Below are 18,412 nucleotides of genomic sequence, written 5' to 3'. Positions count from 1 at the left end.
TCCATGTGTCATCATCTTTGTCAAATAGCAGTGCTCTCCTAGCAGAAATGAAGCATCTTGGTAGATCAAAAAGGAACTCGGTTTCCCAGAAAGGAGGCATGAGACACACAGAGAGAGTTCTATGGTTGTTTAGATCCTGGTGCCATGCACTCCGGGTGGTCAGTCGGGAGGGCTCGGAATCATCCAGGAGCAAAGGCCAAGCATAAGAATGAGTCAGAGCTCTTGGGTGGCCAAGCAGAAAAACCAAGAATAAAGTAAGTCAGGCAATGGGGTGTGGATTGAGATGAGACAGGAACTAAGACTCGTCTAGAAACGTCTAGATCGGGATTTTCCAAGGCTGTTCTACCCAATACCAGTCCGCTGGTTCCCCCTCCCTGAGCAAAGGACACCACGGCCAAGTAAGTGGGGAGCATGTTCTTCCTCCCTCTGGGGGCACCACCAAGTTTATCTGCGTCATAAAAGCTCTGAGAAGTCCTGCGGTGAAGAAGTCCATTGAATTTCCAGGAGGAAATTCCAGTATTCCCCAAACCTATTTAACTCTTGAACCCCTCCTTTTATCTGATTTGATTTCATAAAATAATACATCCTTTCTCTGAAAATACTTAGGGAGAGAGATTGAGTTTAACCAAGAGAATTTGGAAGAACTCTGCTCCCCAAGGTTGGAAAAAAAAAAAAAAAAGAAGAAGATTTTGTGTCTAATCTCTGTTGTTCATAACGCGCCCTACTTGAATGTCATTTAAAAAAACAAAACAAAACAAAACAAAACAAAAAACTTGTGTATTGTGCCCGGAAATGTTGGTGTGAGATTTTTGTAGCTGTTTTAAATGGCTGACCTAAAGGCTCAGGAATGAAAAATACTTGGGTTCCCATTATGGGCGAGTGTCAGTGCTGTTCGTGACGACATCTCTACAGCGGTGACAACGGTCAGTCACGGCAGCCGTTTACGGCGTCCCGTCTGTATTCTCTTCCCCCACACTCCGTAGGGGGGCATACACGATCTATTTAGTCCTCTAAGGAGGAAACTGAGGCTCAGAAGGGTCGGTAGTTTTCCCAAAGTCACGGCTCTAGAAAGTAGCAAAGCCCACATTTGAATCCAGGATCAACGTTCCCGGGCAATCGCGTTGCCACCTCTCGTGGACGTGCTGGTCTGTTTTTCCCGTTTACTTTCCAAATCCTCCCGAGTGACTCAGGGATCACACGTACCGTCAGGAGCCAGGACTGCCCCGCATAATTGGAAGCTGAGGCTCACATCCTGAAAAAGTCGTGCCAGCCCTCCTGCTCGGCAGCCTGCGGAAAGGCGCTCCGTGGCTCAGGCACGGCCAGGGATGGATGGAAGCAGATCTCACGCCCCTGCTCCGTCCCGTGGACCTTGTCCGCTGCGTGCCAGACCCAGCTGTGTGTTGTCCAGGGGTGGCTTTCGTCTTCAGAGGCTCACGCTTGTGCACACGCACGGAAATTTCCACGTGCCTGCACGTGCTCCCTTGCGCGCGAAGGTCCGGGCTGGACACGGCTCTTCCGCTTTGCCCGGGACTGTCCTCGTCTTGGCGCTGGATGTTCCACATCCTGGGAAATCCCCCGGGGCCTGTGGACCCAGAATAGTTGATTCCTTTTGAGGAATCCACCTAAAAAGTTCTTGCCCGTGTAGAGAGGGACAGGTAAGACTTGTCTCGTGGCAAGGGGCCTCAAAAACAACCAGAGCAACAGGAAAATGCCGTACAAGGGAGCAGGGCCATTTTTGGTTATTGGAAAACACAACAGATGGGGCGCCTGGGTGACTCGGTGCGTTAAGCGTCTGACTCTTGATTTCAGCTCAGGTCGTGATCTCCTGGTTCCTGAGATCGAGCCCCGAGCTCGGCTCTGTGCTGATGGGGTGGAGCCTGTTTGGGATTCTCTCTCTCTCTCTCTCTCTCTCTCTCTGCCCTTCTCCCACTCATGTGTGCGCATGCTCTCTCTCTCTTTCTCAAAATACATAAACTTAAAGAAAAAACAACAGAAATAGCTCTGAGTAGAAAAAAATAGACCTCAAAGTCTTTTGTATTAAGTCCGACACTTTACTAATTCAAAAAAGTGCTTTTAAAAGAAGACCCTTCTACTCCACCATCGCTCCCTAGATTAATCATAATAAAAATAGCTATCACCTGAGAGGCTTTGCCAGGCTCCTTGCTGGGCCCTTGGCATAGAACACTTCCCTGAACTTGCACTACAAGCCCACGAGGTAGGAGCCACTTTTGCGCACAGTCTGACAAACGAGGAGACTAAGACCCGGCTGAGTTATGTCGCCTGCCCCAGGTTACAGGTAGCAGGTGCCAGCTGCAGGCAGGTTGGACCCGGGTGACGTGTGAGCGGGCCCTCCAGGCACCGCCTACTTGGCCATCCTGTTCCCCGCGCTGGTGATGAGCGCTTTGAGAAATGGACACCTTTAGGTCCCGCTTGTGCCAGAGCACAGGCTTCCTCGAGGGCAGTACCTGGTTCATTAACGTATCCTCAGAGTACTTGACCCAGGGCCTTAAATATAGCAGGTGCTCAGTTAATGTTTGCTAAGTTGGTCTGAAGTGAAACAATCTGTATGGTCTTTGCAGACAGCAAAAAAACATTCTGCAGAAAGCCTGAGCTGTTTCCAAGGGGCAGGCTTCTTGATTGCTTCATGGGGATGCAGGGTTGAGTCACGGGGACTATCTGTAGATGAAGAAACCATCAAGTGATAATAGAAAATCTGGGCACAGTGCTTAACTATGTGTTTGTCATGCCATTGAAATGTTATTTGTAATTAACATGATTATCCTTTATAACAACTCTGTGAGGTTGGTAACATTTCAGACCCAATGGACAGATAAGAAAATGATGGTACAGAAGGTTACGTAACTTGCCCAAGGTCACGGATCTTGTATGTCTGGCTTGGGTCCGAGGTCTTAAGCCCAGAAAGATATTTCCCACTACCTGCAAAACAGGATAAAGAGTCACCCGGGTGGGCATTTCCATAACAGCTACTGTGTGGTGTTTATTGTGTAAGGGGCTGGCATTCCCAAAGAAAAAAGCGCCACAGGAATATTAATATTAAATAATAAAATGTACACTGAATATTAATAATAATATTAGGATTAATTATATTAACTGATACATCATATTAGTAATGATAACCGTTATAATCATATAATGGTAAGAATTACATCATTAATTAGTATAAAATTAATAGGAATGACAGCATTGAATATTTTATAAAATATTAATAAGAATCGATACTCACAGCCGCAGTTGGGCATTCGCGATATGTCAGACATCTAATGGACTTTATGTATTTTTACAAGCAAACAGGCGTGATTTTAATCGAGACATTCTTATTTTTAATTTCTTACAATTTTAGCTTTATTGTGGCCCAAGAAGCCAACAGAGTTGGAAGGCATTTAAAGCGCACGTCACGGTGGCTGGACAATATCTGTGTACATTTGTCCGCGAGTTCCCTTGACCAGCTAATTACGCCCAGCATCTCACGTATTTATCTTTGCTTTTTGAGGAACACGTAAAAGTTCCACTCTCTGAGCACATTTCAATGGTACAATGCAGTGCTATCAGCTACGGTCACCGTGCCCTGCAACGGATCCCCAGACATCGTTGGTCTTAGAGCTGAAAGTGTGCTGCCTTTTACCGACCTCTCTCTATTTGCTCCACCTCCCCAGCCCCTGGCCATCTCCATTCTACTCGCTCTTAAGTGAGTTTGACTTTCCGTCTTGTTCTCAAGATTCCAGGGGCCCCTGGGGGGGGGGGGGGCTCGGTCGGTTGAGCATCCGACTTTGGCTCGGGTCATGATCTCGCGGTTGGGGAGTTCGAGCCCCGCGTCGGGCTCTGGGCCGTCAGCCCGTCGGCATACAGCCGGCTTCAGACCCTGTCCCCCTCCCTCTTGCCCCTCCCCCGCTTGCACCCTCCCCCGCTTGCAGCCTCCTCTGCCTGATGGTGACTTTGCTGCAGGCACGCTGCCTCTTCGTGGTCTGCAGAGCCCGGATATCTGGGGCAGTCAACTTCGGGGAGCGGAATGAGAAGAGTTTTTGCAGGCAAACCGACGCAGAGGCAAAGCTCCACAATCCCACGTGCGGAAACCGCATGGAAGGAACGCTCATCCCTCTCGGCCCCCCTCGCTGCTCCATTGGGCAATTGGCAACAGTCACACGATCAAATAATAAGCCTTCTTGCCATCAATCTCCATGGGTGTGGGTGCCCCAGGATGTGACAACCCGGGGAGATCATTGTCAGGCTCATTTTAGCTTCTCTTTCTAAATTCCCAGACTTTGTCTTTTTGAGTCGTCTCCAGAACCTTCCCAAGGGGGATTTTCCTGACTCTTGTAAACTGGAGATTTATGTCCCTCATGTGGACTTTTCCCAGCTTAGCTGGTTCTCAGTCGTGGGTGTTTTCCTTCAGGCGGAAGTGTCTGAAGCAGAGGACGTTGGAGAAACTGCTTTGTAGTGAGATTCTTGGACTAGTTCTTACCTGCGAGGGGTAATTTGCAAGGAAACGTGGTGTAGGGAAAAAGAGGTTGGTTTCTGGAATCTTGAGACGGTTTGTCTCTTGAAGCCCTATGACTTGGGGCAAGTTATCTGCCCCATCTGTACCTCCCCCTTGTCCTTATCTACCAAATAAGAAAGGACGGTATCTGTCCTACAGGACAGAGAAGATCATCCTTATTAGGCACCGCCTTCTCTTTGAATCCTGATACTTATTCTCGTGGTTTCTGCCTTCCCTCTGACCACTTTTGCAGGACCGCCCTTATTTCCATTCACTTGTGAGGCTTCTGGTTTTTGGACCCATCCCTGCCCCCAGCCGTTCCAATGTTTTAACTTTACCTTGCTTCTCTCGTCCACTTGCCTTATGCCCTACATAACTTGTGGCGCCCAGCTGTTCCAATGTTTTAACTTTACCTTGCTTCTCTCGTCCACTTGCCTTATGCCCTACATAACTTGTGTCTCCTTTTGAATCTGTTTGGCTTTTAGATCTCCAGCTCTGTCTACTTTTGAAAGAAACCTCTCGTTTCGTAACTGTGGACATGAGCAGGCTTAATTAAAACCCAGTGCATTGAATTGATCCAGCTGTTGGAGCCAGGCCTTCGGCTGGAAAACAGATCGTGATGTATGTTTCGACCACTTTCCCCCTCTGCTTGGCGTGACTTTGATGGTTGAAATAAATGTGAAACCACCGTGTATGATTCACACTTAATAGCTTTCAACGAAAGCGGTTGGGAAAAGAACATCAAAACGACCCAAGCAAATGCAGAAGACCAGAAGTCGTTCATATGAAATCAGAAAGTAAGGACCGACACCGACCCCACTTTGACAGGTAAACTTGGGAGGCTGTTCTTTGAGAAACAAACAGATTTTACACTTGATCTTAGCCGAAAGGTTGAGAAGCAATCAAATAAACAAATTTAAAAGGGCAAGGTATGGAGAAGTTGAAAGAAGGTCAAGCAAGAAGAAACATAAATATCCTAAGTTAGCCACAAAAAAACAGAACATGAAGTTGTGAGAGAGTGCTGTATGTCATCCTATATCAGGATTTCTCAACCTCAGCACTGTTGACATGTGGGCTGGAGAGTTCTTAGTGGTGGGGAGCTGTCCCGTTCACTGTAGATGTTGAGCGGCATCCACGGTCTCAACCTGGGAGATGCCACTAACACCTCTCCCCCCCCCCCCCGCCAGTTATGACAGCAAAAGGTATCTCCAGAAATTGCTAAACGTTTCCGATGGGCAAAACCACCCCCTGCTAAGAACCCTTGTTCTGTATAATTCACTTTGAAAAATCTCAGTGACGAGGAAACTATTCTAGGGAAACAGTAATAATTTTACTGAGAAATTAATATATGTAAGTATGTCTATTTATACGTGTGCACATATCTCTGTACATGCCTAAGAGGCGGGGAAAACATTTGCAGCGTGGTCAAAATTCCATCTCTAGAAAACTAAATCCTGGGTCAAATCTAGTGAGTTATAGTCCATGCTCAAGAGGTAATAAATGATCACTTTCTATGCACTGCCAAGGTCTGAGTGGTTTCCTGGGATATGAGACTTTCAGTACTAAAACCTGGAAGATCTTGGGCAAACCAGGGCAAGCTGGTCATCCTAACACTTTCCCATCAGTAATGGGTGAAAGTAAGCCAATCTGGCGCTGAAAAGATAACTGACAGGCCACACCCACTTATGAATATAAATGAGAACATAGTAAACAAAGAAACATTTGTGTTGAGGCATGCGCTATGTAAAAGTTTTGTTTCTTTAAGAAGCTTTGTTCACAGAAATTCATCTGTGAGGTCTTAAGTTTTCACAGCAAGGATGGTGTGGGGCCGTCCCTCCTTCCGAGTCTCTCCCTAAATACCCATCTCTGGTTCTTTATCCCCTCCTCCTTCCCTAAATCCACTCCCATAGATTCCCTGGCGGGGTCCGTGGAAATCCTACATTACAATCACAGCCATCATGGTGAAATAGGGTTTGTATCCCAAAGTGTAAGATGATCTGACAGGATTATTTTGATGTAGATCACAAAGGTATTTGATGAACGCCAAGATTCATGGGATTTAAAACAAAAACAACAACCAAGGTTTCATTAAACTAGAAGCGTGCTCCTTCAACATAATGATTATCTTTTTCAGATCGCTAGCAACATCATTCCTGGTGGAGGCCTTCCCATTAAAGTCAGGAACAAGGAGTCCTATGACACCCTTAATTTAAAGAAGTTCTAGCCAATGCAATAAAGCAGGAAAAAAAAAACCCAGATGAAATGAAGATAAACTAGAAAGAGAGGGATAAAAAATATAATTATTTGCAGATGTGCTGATTGAACCAAAGGAAAATTTTAAGAGATAGAGAGTTTAAAAATAAACCAAAACCTTCTCTGGTTTTTAAAATTAACCTAATGGGGTGCCTGGTGGCTCATTTGGTTAAGTGTCCAACTCTTGATTTTGGCTCAGGTCATGATCTCACAGTTTGTGAGTTTGAGCCCTGCGTTGAGCTCTGTGCTGACAGCTCAGAGCCTGGAGCCTGCTTTGGATTCTGTGTCTCTTTCTCTCTCTGCCCCTTCTCCACTCACGCTCTGTCTCTGTCTCTCTCCAAAATAAATAAACATTTAAAAAATAAAAAAAATAGTGGGGCACCTGGGTGGCTCAGTCAGTTGAGCGTCCGACGTCGGCTCAGGTCATGATCTTGCGGTTTGTGGGTTCGAGCCCCACGTTGGGCTCCGTGCTGACAGCTCAGAGCCTGGAGCCTGCTTCCGATTCTGCGTCTCCCTCTCCCTCTGCCTCTCCCTGACTTGTGCTCTGTCTCTCTGTCTCTCTCTCAACAATAAATAAAATGTAAAAGAATTAAAAAATAATAAAAAATCAAATTAAATTAACCTAATGAAATTCCAAAAAAGGGCTTTTAAAGGAACTCGTTAAAATGAGGTGAAATGGTCTTCAAGTTAAAATGAAGTGAGAGTAGCCGTACATTTTTATGTGAAAAGTAGGGGAGAAATTATACTTCCAAACTTAAAAGCACATTACCAAGCTACATGACTCAAGCAATATGGGCCTAATGCAAAATAGACATCTAGATACATGGAATTAAATATAAAATCTCATTAATACATCCAAGCATAGATAAGGGTATAATCCATGAGAAAGGTGGGAGCTTAAATCAAAGGAGAAATGATCATTAGGTAAAGAAAGATACTATGACACGTGATAAACCTTGACAAAGTGAAGTCAAAGTCTTACGCCATGTGGCAAAGCCACTGCAGGGAGACTGAGTCACCTGTGAACAGTCAGACCATAAAAGAATTAGAGACATAGATGAATTTTTATCTGAACCCTGTGTGGAGGAGTCTTTTTTAAAAGGAAAGGCAAAGCTACAAGCGATGTATTCGACCAAATAAAAATGAGAACAACAACAAAATCAAAAACAAACCTCCGCCCCCCAAACCAAACTAAAAAAACGCCATGAAAATTAGAAGGAAGATAATTCTAGAAGAAAATGCATACATCGTGACGACAAAATGATTATTGGTTTTACTATGTGACGAGTTACTGTAAATTAATAAGAAGGTAACTGTGCACGTAGAAAAGAACAGGCTGGGGATAGGCGTGATCAGTTTCCAAAGAAGAACTCTAAATGGCGACTGAAGCTATAAGAAGGCATGTGACATCATCATAAAATATGTATAAATTAAAACAGCAAGCTACTGTGTTTTGCCTACCGAAGGAGGAAAAAATTTACAGTGACAATTATCGAGGCGGTAGTCAGAGATGTCACCAAGATGTATGGATGAATACGGTCATACCACTAAGCTACAGAAAAAGGAAATTAGCTATTCAGCAGTAGATCCTTACGGAAAATGTGGTAATGTTATACAAGGGACAGTTATATATAGTGATTAAAACTGTGGTCTTAAAGAACAGGAGGAAATATTGACGATAGATACTCTTTATTTTTATTTATTTATTTATTTATTTTTTCTTAAAAAAAATAATTTATGGTCACCTTGGCTTATATACAACACCCAGCGCTCCTCCCAACAGGTGCCCTCCTCAAGGCCCATCACCCACCCTCCCCGCCCTCCCACCCCCCATCAACCCTCAGTTTGTTCTCGGTTGTTAAGAGTCTCTTATGGTTTGGCTCCCTCCCTCTCTACCTTTTTGCCCCCCCCTTCCCCTGCCCCATGGTCTTCTGTTAAGTTTCTCAGGATCCACATAAGAGTGAAAACATATGGTATCTGTCTTTCTCTGTATGACTTATTTCACTTAGCATAATACCCTCCAGTTCCATCTACGTTGCTACAAAGGGCCAGATTTCATTCTTTCTCATTGTCACGTAGTATTCCATTGTGTATATAAACCACAACTTCTTTATCCATTCGTCGGTTGATGGATATTTAGGCTCTTTCCACAATTTGGCTATTGTTGAGAGTGCTGCTATAAACATTGGGGTACAGGTGCCCCTATGCATCAGTACTCCTGTATCCCTTGGGTAAATTCCTAGCAGTGCTATTGCTGGGTCATAGGGTAGGTCTATTTTTAATTTTTTGAGGAACCTCCACACTGTTTTCCAGAGCGGCTGCACCAGTTTGCATTCCCACCGACAGTGCAAGAGGGTTCCCGTTTCTCCACATCCTCTCCAGCGTCTATAGTCTCCTGATTTGTTCATTTTGGCTACTCTGACTGGCATGAGGTGGTATCTGAGTGTGGTTTTGATTTATATTTCCCTGATGAGGAGCTACGTTGAGCATCTTTTCATGTGCCTGGTGGCCATCTGGATGTCTTCTTTGGAAAAGTGTCTATTCATATCTTCTGCCCATTTCTTCACTGGATTATTTGTTTTTCAGGTGTGGAGTTTGGTGAGTTCTTTATAGATTTTGGATACCAGCCCTTTGTCCGATATGTCATTTGCAAATATCTTTTCCCATTCCGTTGGTTGCCTTTTAGTTTTGTTGGTTGTTTCCTTTGCTGTGCAGAAGCTTTTTATCTTCACGAGGTCCCAGTAGTTCATTTTTGCTTTTAATTCCCTTGCCTTTGGGGATGTGTCAAGTAAGAAATTGCTGCGGCTGAGGTCAGAGAGGTTTTTTCCTGCTTTCTCCTCTAGGGTTTTGATGGTTTCCTGTCTCACATTCAGGTCCTTTATCCATTTTGAGTTTATTTTTGTGAATGGCATAAAAAAGTGGTCTAGTTTCATACCTCTGCATGTTGCTGTCCAGTTCTCCCAGCACCGTTTGTTAAAGAGACTCTCTTTTTTCCATTGGATATTCTTTCCTGCTTTGTCAAGGATTAGTTGGCCACACTTCTGTGGGTCCAATTCTGGAGTCTCTATTCTATTCCATTGGTCTGTGTGTCTGTTTTTGTGCCAATGCCATGCTGTCTTGATGATGACAGCTTTGTAGCAGAGGCTAAATTCTGGGATTGTGATGCCTCCCGCTTTGGTCTTCTTCTTCAATATGACTTGACCTATTCGGGGTTTTTTGTGGTTCCATACAAATTTTAGGATTGCTTGTTCTATCTTCGAGAAGAATGCTGGTGCAATTTTGATTGGGATTGCATTGAATGTGTAGGTAGCTTTGGGTAGTATTGACATTTTAACAATATTTATTCTTCCAACCCATGAGCATGGAATGTTTTTCCATTTCTTTATATCTTCTTCAATTTCCCTACAACAGATAATCTTTAAAAAGTTTTATGGGGCGTCTGGGTCGCTCAGTTGGTTAAGCGCCCGACTTCGGCTCAAGTCATGGTCTCGTGGTTCGTGGGTTTGAGCCCCGCGTCGGGCTCTGTGCTGACATCTCAGAGCCTGGAGCCTGCTCTGGATTCTGTGTTTCTGTCTCTCTCTCTGCCCCTCTGCTATTCATGCTCTCTGTCTCTCAAAACTGAACAAATGTTAAAAAATAATTTTAAAAAAGTTCTAAAAGAATCTGCATTGCATGATATCACTTTTGCCACAAATCACAGACACACACACACACACACACACCCCAGAAAAAGAGTGTAAGGGTGGAAAAATATTGTGTCAATGGTTCTCTGATGACTTATTTTCTTCTTTGCACATTTCTATATATCCCAAATTCTTGTGTTATTTCTTTGATGATAAGAATGTATATTAAATATTTTAAAAATTATTTTAATATATCTGATCAAAAAGCTGACTGTCCTCTGAGCTGAATTCTTCACATCAGCATCTACCCATTTTTCTTTCAGGACTTGTCAAACCTGTAGGTCAGGGATAGACAACATTCAATGGGAGGATGAGGGTTCAGGGAGGCTCCTAACCACGATGATTTCCCTCTGGGGGCTTGGCAGGGCATTTGAAATTGATCAATTTGAATTAAGTAATGTCCTTTCTTTTATTCTTCAAATTTAGATACTTCTGGATGGGACAACAGTGCCTGAGCCCTTGTAGGAGCTCCATAAATGTTGGTTGATTCGATTTGAATTGAAGGCAGAGACACTATGAATGATTTTGTTCATTACATCAGTTTTTCCTCCCTAAAGAACACAGACATCGCTATGTCACTTGTCTCACAGATGTGATTGATTTTATTTCTGAAGTCACCACGGAACTGGGACATGGAGAATAAGAGGACATAGAGTGTCCAGTATAAAGGCAGGGCTTACTGAGGGGTGCCTGGGTGGCTCAGCCGGTTAAGCAACCGACTTTGGCTCAGGTCATGATCTCGTGGTTCCTGAGTTTGAGCCCCACATCGGTCTCTGTGCTGACAGCTTGGAGCCTGGAGCCTGCTTCAGATTCTGTGTCTCCCTCTATCTGCCCCTCCCCTGCATGTACTCTGTCTCTCTCTCTCTCTCTCTCAACAATAAAATAAAACATTAAAAAAAATTAAAAGACAATAAATAAAGACAGGGCTAAGCATACAGTTTGAGCTTCGAACAACGGGTCTACTTATATGTGGATTGTTTCTTATAAATACAACACAGGACTGCCAATGCATTTTCTCTTCCTTATGATTTTCTTAATAACATTTTATTTTCTCTAGCTTACTTTATTGTAAGAAGACAGTGTATACTACAAGTCACAGAAAATATGTGTTCATCAACTGTTTATGCTATTTTTAAGGCTTTTGGTCAACAGTAGGCTGTATTTGTGGTTAAGTTTTTGGGGAGTCAAAAGTTATTTTGTACATGGGGGGTTGGTATCCAGAACCCCCACATTATTGAAAGGTCATCTGTATTTATTTTTAGGTCCACCCTTACAGCAGCTATATTCTTGGTAGATAGACTTTTTACAGTTTTTTTTTAAGTTTATTTATTTCTTTTGAGAGAGACAGAGATAGTGTGAGTAGGGGAGGGGCAGAGAGAGGGAGAGAGAGAATCCCAAGCAGGCTCTGTGCTATCAGCGTGGGGCTGGCCATGCATGGGGCTCGAACTCACGAACCATGAGATCATGTTCTGAGCTGAAGCCAAGAGTCAGATGCTTAACTGACTGAGCCATCCAAGCACTCCTAGACTCGTGACTGGTCGTTGGCCCAGGTAAGGCATTCATTCATTCATTTATTCATTCGCTTACTTATAATCTTGAGGCACCCATGGGCCATGGAGGTCAGCCTTTGGTCCCCTGGCACAGTTAATAAAACACAGACAACCCAAAAGTAATTTCCCAGTGGCTCAAGTTCATTTGTCCTTCCTGGACACTGTGAAATGGACATAAACCTATGGGCCATGGGCCTTTTTTCTTTTCTCCTGTTCTCTCTTCCTGTGATTCTGTAGAATAGAACCCGAAGTCTCAGTAAGGCAACAGGTGATGGAAAGGGAAACTGAAGAGTGGACCAGAATTCTCCGTAGTATGTAGGAAGAAGGACAGCCACCTACTAGGTGTTAAACATCATTGGAGGCACCTCCATCCCCTCTTAGGTAATTCTCACACCTACGACACAAGTCAGATAATATCATCCCCCGTTTGCAGATGAGGAAATGGAGGTTTATGTCTGACAGGCATACAAACTTGGATATGAACTTGGATAATTCAGCATTATGATGAACATCCTCCCCTCTCGGCTTGGGAAATTCATGGTTGGTGCCCGGGCGTAATTATCGATCGTGGTTCCTTGCGCTCTCAAAGGTGTTTCAGTTCAGATGGTACATTTATCACCTATGAGAAGGCTGTTGGCTTCAAGCACCAAGAAGCCAAGATTCAGGAGGTTTGGACACTTAAGGGCTTTATAATCTGAGAGATCAGATGTGCAGGAGGATGGTTGGAGGGTTGAGTAACTCAGAAGCTCAAAGAGCCTCCTTCCGTCTTTTCCCTTGCCAACCTTTCCAGCTGGTTCTACCCATAGATTCTGCTGCTTCAGGCATCACTTTCTCAAACGCCAATGGCTAAAGGCAGAAAACGGTCCGCTTCTTCCCAGTGTTTCTTCAAAAGGACCAAGACGTCTTTTTCCGTAGCCTCTAGCAAGAGGGACCCGTACATGCCGTTTCTCCGGGGATGGGAGAAGCCTAGTGTTTTCAGGAAATTGCACATAAGCCCATGGCAGGTGAGGTTCCATGGTGGTGAGGGTAGGGCTGGTGAAGATAGTTTTCTCTTAGGGAGTCATGGGCAGGTTTTAAACTCGGAAGGGGTCTTGCTGTTGTTGCCGTGAGGAAATCCACTAGCCGGGAGTAAAGACTTCCAGGGCAGATATTTTCATCTTTCTTCAAGGACCTGGAAATCGCAGCGGGTGTGTGGTAAAGAGGTTACTCGGCCAGGAGCCAGGTGCCACAGCTCTGAAAACACTTAACCTTGAAGTTCTTTCTCGTTCCGGAAGACAGACGTCTCTGTGCTCCCTCTGTGTCATTCCTGACACTTTGTGGGCAGGACCTGCTGACGTCCGATGGTGGCCGTTAGTGACATTCTCAGCCTGCAGACCGGGCCCCCCAAAACCTCCCACACCACCTTTTGTGCTCTTTTCTTTCCCATCCATTTGCCAAATGAAGAAGACTCCAGGGGCGCAGGGAAGGGCAGAAAAGTTACCAAACGGAAGGAGCCCGGATCTCGGAATGACGGTGTCGAACAGAGCCCTCTGCGGACTTTCCTTGGATTTAGTCTTACAGAGAACCAGACTTTGATGGTGACACGCCATCTGGGACTTGAGAGACTTTTGTTTGTTACCGCGGCGGGTCGGCCCTAATACATGCCTCGCGGGTGTCTACGCACCCCGGAAGTACTGGGGACACGGACCAAACAGCTCCTTGACGGGGTCAAGGTGACGCGTATGGGGAGGGTCACGGCATCGAGGAGACAGAAAGGGGGGGGGCGTCTGTGGAGTGAGGACCGAAGTCCTATCTCGCCCGGCGAGGGCTCCATGACATCACGTCTGTAAATCACCCAGCAGGAGGTGTGTTTTCATGGAATAAGTTAGGAAGAGGTTTTTGGAGTTGGCAGTTATTGGAAATATCTGTCAAAAGGGGGCGGTAAGAGGAAGGACCAAGTGATCGTACGGCACTTAGCACAGGGCCTGTTGCGTAGTATGGAGACTGCTGTAATAGTAAGTACTGGTGTGTGCCGTCATTACTGTAAGAAAGGACTGGAATGAGGGCTCCTGCCCTAGGTTTCAGGAGGAGAGGGCATTTCAGGCTTGGGGGGGGGGGTGACACGAGCAAGAGTGTGGGACGATAAGACGAGCTTCTAGAGACAGTATGTGCTGGGTGTAGGGGTGGGGGTGAAGGGGATGGGAGAGGGAAGGGAGGGGGAGAGAAGATGAATAATGCCAGGTGCTAGAACTGACAAGCTCCGTTTATAGCCTGATGACCACGTCTGCCCAGAGGGAGCGCGGATCATTCCAGTTGCCACCGGGCACGCTTCCCTGTAGCACACTGGCGCCTAATCATATCTTTCGTGCTATTTCCAAGAAGCTCAAAGGGCTTTCTGGAAGTTATCTGCTTGCTTGTCCCAACAGCCCTGCGTTATCATTCCCATCTCACAGATGGAAAAAACCAGGACACTGAGCAGCAAAGCTACTTACCTAAGGTCAGAGCGTGACTCAGTGACGCACACGTAATCAGATTCCAGATTTCTCGGTCCCCAGGCCCCTTCTGCGGCTCCTCGAGGCTAGCTTTGGGACGCCAAGCAGGCGACATCTCCTTTCCCTCGGAATGGTGCCACCGAACACCCAGATTCCTCCTGCAGTGTAGTCACTAGCGAGATCCGGGGCGTCAGCAGCATGAACTCTGGTTTATGCATTAGGACAAGAGGGGTTCTCGTTGACCTTCTATCTTTCTGTTCCTAGAATGGATTACAAACACGTTCAAGCAAACACAAAAGCGGGTAGAATTTTACAGTCAGCACCGGCACAGCCAGCAAGCAGCTAGATTCTGCAATTAATGCCTTGCCCTGTGATTAGCCGAACTACTGTTAAGCAGAAAGACGAACTTCTTTTCAATGATAGTCCAAGGAAGTGGTGCTATTGAAAATCTTCTTAAATGTCTGTGACTGATAAGAAAGCAATTTTTTAAAAAAAAATTACTTAAGTCTTTCAGCTCCTCGCCCGTATTTGCTATCACAGTGAAATCACAAGCAGATTGCAAGAATCTCTTCACGTTGAGAATATATCCTGGCACGGGTCTTTAAAATAAAATATCATGGTATTTTGCTAGATTTTTCTATTTAAAAAAAAAAAAAAAAAAGAAGTTCCCCTCCCATAGCTTAAAAAATAAACACACACCCAAACAGAGACTTGGGACAGGGAGTGTGGAATAAACAATTTAGGTCCCTCCTATGGGAAACGTGTAAGAGGTCAGGCTATAAGAAACTGCCTGGCTAGAGACTTGAAGGAGCCAAAGAAAGCTTTGATCTTATTTTAGAGATAAGGCCCAGAAAGGGCAAGCGACTTGCCTGAGGTCACACAGTGAAGGCCTCTCAGTGACAGTGTTAGACCAGTAACTTGGGACCCTGGAGGCAGAGCTGGTCTGAAAGGCCTCAGAAGGCCTCACTATCGCTTTGCCCCCCATTCACACCATCCCTCTCATTGTTTACCGGAGATAGTTAGGACTCCGATTCCAGATTTCTCAATCCCCAGGCCCCGTCTGCGGCTCCTCTAGGCTAGCTTTGGGTACCCAGAATGGGTACCCGAAAAATCACTTTCGGGGACTCTGGGGATTAGGGGGACAAGTTGGTTGGACCTGAACCGCCTTCCTGAGGCAGAGTCTCTGTTGCCCAGGGAATATGCTTTTGACGAGGCCTTCTCTGCCTGGGTGGGGGCTCCTCCCCGGGGCCAGTTCCTGAGCTGCCCCAGGCTTGCACGGGCCCCTAGCTGTTTATCCGCAGGTAGTACCTGGATGGATGCACCACATTGATCAGAAAAATGAATGCAGAAATAAAACCTAGGTCACTGGCCTTCTCTCTGCCACTCTCCTGATTTCGCCGAGGGCGAAGAGGCTGTGGTCCCACTGGGATCCTTGCGTGTCCCTTCTGGGAGGCAGGAGTACCTTCCCGGTGGACCCCTGGTTGCCAGGACCCCTTCTGAGAAATCCAGCCTCCTCGCCGGACCCCAGGGGCGCTCTCAAACCCGCAAGCAGCCTCTAAGCTCCCACTGCAGGCAGGAAGCGGCAGAAACTCATATTCCCTGTGCTATCAGTCATCTTTGGCCTGTGCAACCGTGAGAGACCTTAATCTCTTGGGCGTCAGCGGGGATTCTGTCTCCAGCACTAAACTCATTTAAGGGAGAGGGGGTGCGTATTAATAATGAAGATAACCAAACAGCCCGGGCTGCGCTATTCCCTGACCTGCCCCCAGGCGGGCCCTAATGACCCGTTTGTGAAGTGCGCGCAGAGCCCCAGATGAAAGGCGCCCAGGTGAGTCCAGCCCAGCCCGCTGATGTCAGGACACCTGCTGAGCCCGCTCCAGGGGTCCAGCTGTTCCTGCTCCCGCTGGCTCTGGGGACCTAGCTCCCGGCAGGCAGGCTTGCAGTGGTGCAGTGGAGAGGGAGCCACACAGATGGGGACACAGATAGGGTGACTCACCATGCTGAGAGAGAAACCAAAAAGGAGGTAGAGAACAGGGAGATGGGGAGGGAGGATCAGACGGGGAGAGGCAGAGAGGGGAGCGTGGGCAGAAAGGGCTGGGAGTGACCAGAGGGCTACGGGAGAGGGAAAGAGACAGGGAAACACACACACACACACACACACACACACACACACACACGCACGCGGCGGGGGCGGGGCCCAGGCAAGAGAAAGCTACAGGCAGCGGCTGCAGGGGCGACTGGCTTGAGTGCGCGCGCGGTCTGGGGACAGGGGGGGGGGGGGGGGGGGGGGGGGGGGGGGGGGCCGGAGCCCGGCCCCGCCCCCTCCTCGCGCCCCCTCCCCGCGTCTTATCAGCGGCTCGAGGGCGGGCGGCCTTGGGCGCGAGGCGGCGGCGGCGGCGGCGGGGCCTTATTGCAGGTGCGCTGGCGCCGCCGAGTCTGCGGAGGCCGCTGCGTGGCCGGCCGGGCGGGTGGCGGCGGCAGGCACGGCGCAAGCGGGGGCGCGGGGGCGCGGCCTCGTCTTCGCACGCAGGGCGCTGAGCATCCCGGCCTGGCGCCCTTCCGCCGGCCAGCCCGGAGCCGGCTCCAGCCACCTGCCCGCCAGAGCTGGAGGCTTGGGCACCTGCCCCCCCCCCCCGGATCACCCCCCCCCCCCCGCCCGCCTCCGCCCCGGGACCCGCCCGGGGCTTGCGATCCTCCCCCAGGGGCTCTGCTGGGGACTTGCGTCTTCACCAAGCCGCTGCTTGTGAACATCTGTAGTTCTGGGTCAACTTCAACAGTAACATTTTGCAGAAACGTATGGCACACACGACATGTATGTCAAACATTCTTGCTATTTGCGTTGGTGCCGTCGACGGAGCCCTTAGCAGTCAGAGGCCTCCCGGAGCTTGCCGCTCTGCTTTGCTATTTACAAGCTGTGGCCTTGGGGTGAGCGGCTTCCCCTCTCTCTGCCTCGGGCTCCTCTTCTGGGAAATGGGAGGACGGAGGTGCCTTCACACAGGGCTGCCCGAAGGGTGAAAGGAGCTCGAAGATGTGATGCTTCAACGGTGCAGGCACAGAGAAGTTGTTATTAAGCCCCTGGGAGTCATCACTGTCTTCTTCCCAGGCTTGCGGAGATTCTGGGGCAAAGAGGCCGCACACACGTTTGGGAGCCAGGCTGGTCGGGTAGCGCTATACGGTCGCATCTTTAAGAGCCCCGTGTCTGTGTGTGAGACCTTGGGCCAAGTCACCCCAGTTTGCCTAGGCTGGAGGCCTCTGGAACACAGCAACGTTAATATCAGTGGCTCCCCAGGCGTTATTAGAAATATTACAGAGGTACCACAGTAGGAGAGCCTCCTGCTGACCCATTCTGGGTTCCGGTACAGTGTTCACACCCTCCCAGGCTGCCCACAGCCCGCCCCGAACACCACAGAGGGACTAGAGCCTTCCCAAGAGTACCCTGTGGTGTAGTCTGAATGCTCTACTCCTGCGCCCTGGCCCCTGGATCCTTCCCCAGCATCCCCAGACAAATCTCTTGACTGTCTGATTGCATCTGAGTGTCTCCTTCCCAGAAGACCTAAACTGAGTCTAAGTGAAGTAATTCGTAAAAGATTCACATACAAAGCCCACCAATAGGCATTAGGAGCTATTACTATTTTGGCTATTATTACTGTGCGTTCCCGCTGTCAGCACCCTGAGCCACGGAGCCGTTTCGTCCGTTCTGTCCCATGCTCTCTCTGTTCTGCAAGCACGTGGAGACCCTCTTAGGTGCCAGGCTTCAAAATTCATGCTGAGTCTACAGACCTCTGCACAGAGCTGGTACCTGGCGGGGGAAGACAGCAGAAACAGACATTTCAGCGCAGCATGCGTGGAGAAAGCCGACTGTTAATGACAGCACAAAGGGAAGAAGCGTGCTTAACTTATCCTGCAGGGGGGGCAGGAGGGAGGAGCAATCAAGGAAGTCCCCTTGGAGGAGGTGGCCTC

General features: G+C 47.7%; 1 long non-coding RNA gene across 1 annotated transcript; it reads right to left on the bottom strand.

The window, feature by feature from the left end:
* Nucleotides 1-2,113: 2,113 nt before the first annotated feature.
* On the bottom strand, nucleotides 2,114-18,352 carry LOC122232643. The gene is made up of 3 exons (XR_006210015.1): nucleotides 18,233-18,352; nucleotides 14,453-14,712; nucleotides 2,114-2,937 (listed from the first exon to the last, which is right to left on the bottom strand). It is a non-coding gene; the product is annotated as an uncharacterized LOC122232643 (long non-coding RNA).
* Nucleotides 18,353-18,412: the final 60 nt, after the last annotated feature.

The sequence above is a fragment of the Panthera tigris genome, chromosome D3, assembly GCF_018350195.1.
Source record: "Panthera tigris isolate Pti1 chromosome D3, P.tigris_Pti1_mat1.1, whole genome shotgun sequence".
In the NCBI taxonomy this organism is placed as follows: domain Eukaryota; kingdom Metazoa; phylum Chordata; class Mammalia; order Carnivora; family Felidae; genus Panthera; species Panthera tigris.
This window is presented reverse-complemented; position numbering and strand designations above follow the sequence as displayed.